We start from the raw sequence: 1,694 nt of genomic DNA on the forward strand, positions 1-1,694 counted from the left end.
AATGCTCTACCTGGAGCTCCTCAGTGATGTACTTCAGGTGCTGCCCCCTTCTGGCCTAAGACGTGTATAACCGAAAAGCGTGTGAAACCCTGACTGCCAAAGAACTAAATCAGCTACAGATGATTCCATTTAAAATGGTAATTTCTCTTTGCAAAAAGGAAGGAAAAAACGGAGAGGCTAAGACTCTGAAAAATCTGACACAAAACCAAAGACATCGGGAGAAAAATCCACAAAGGAAAACAAAATAACAACAAAAGATCAAGATGGTCCAAACACAGGAAGCACGTGGCAAAGTCATGTCCTGTTGTTTGACAYGCAGTGTGTACGAAACAATGGCCATTTGTTGCAGCTGAGTTTGTTTACAGAGCCATGATGCAAGTTCCTCATATGACAAAATCTTGGTGCTTTGCAAAAAAAATATTCATGCCCATTGTTATTGTATTACAGCAACAGACATCAATTTATCTCATTTAGATTTTACACGATAGAGCAACACAACGTACCATGTATTTGTGAACTGGAATGAAAATGAGAAGAATGACTAGAAAGGGCAGAAATTGCACCATTCAGCCTTTGTATTCAGCCACCTTTGCTCTGATGCAAAGATAATATSCAAGACCTCAGAAGTGACCCAGTTAGTAAGTACTTTCAGGATAGATTAAATTACACCTGTGCATAATATAATCTCAGTATAAACACTGCTGTTCTGTGACGACCTCTGAGGTTTCCTAGAGAACATACATCACGAAAGGGCACAACAGACAGACGAGGGAGAGTCGGGGAGACATTTATAGCAAGGCTAGATTATAAAACAATATTCCAAGCTTTGAACGTCTCAGAGTCACAGTTCAGCATCTAAAAATGAAAAGAGTGTGGCACAGCTGTCAAGAGACCAGCCAGTTTATGTAGACTAAACCTAAAYTGGCCGGTCGGTTAAGCATAACCGGCAACAGGGTGATGATATCAGGATCTTACTCTTTTCTCTAGGAACTCCACCTTTATGAAACAGTGGCACCAAGCAAGCCATAGTTGAAACAAAAGTAAGAGCCAGGACTTCTACTTTTTGGTTTCACCAATAAAGTAAGCATTTCGCAAATCAATAAATTGTGTTTCAAATAATCTGTTGGTTTTAGCTGAACATTCAAGGATTTATAAGTCTATGTGTGTGGCATTTATCATGTTTGCCTAAATTTTGTGATAATCCTAAAATTATAATAGGAAGAGTCCCGTTCATTAATGCTAACTTTAGCAGTGCTGGCAGCCAAAACAATTAGCCGATTATCTTATTCTCCCAATACTTTCAAATAAATTGTCTCATATCTGTCATTCTTGTGTTTTAAATGAAGGTGTATATGCGTGGTCTATCAAAACAAACGCAGGCTCCAATCAATCAATTTCATTTAAAACATGAGATAGATTTAGTTAACTTGAGGAAAATAAGCTTTCCTGCCAAACAGAAAATTAGACAAATACACGCATAAAAAAAAATTACAATAACATGATCAAAATTGACCATGTACTCAATAGAGTAAGATATTAAACAGCATAAAAACAATAAAATAGAAGCACAGTGACTTAACAGTGTCCTCATTTGAACAAAATCAGAAAAGGAAAAGAGAATATAATGTTAAAACTATGCTAAACAAAATTTTTGAAAACAAGAACAAAATTGGTTTTATACTTTTTTTTTTTTT

The sequence above is a fragment of the Poecilia reticulata genome, linkage group LG17 (assembly GCF_000633615.1).
Source record: "Poecilia reticulata strain Guanapo linkage group LG17, Guppy_female_1.0+MT, whole genome shotgun sequence".
NCBI classification, from domain to species: Eukaryota; Metazoa; Chordata; class Actinopteri; order Cyprinodontiformes; family Poeciliidae; genus Poecilia; species Poecilia reticulata.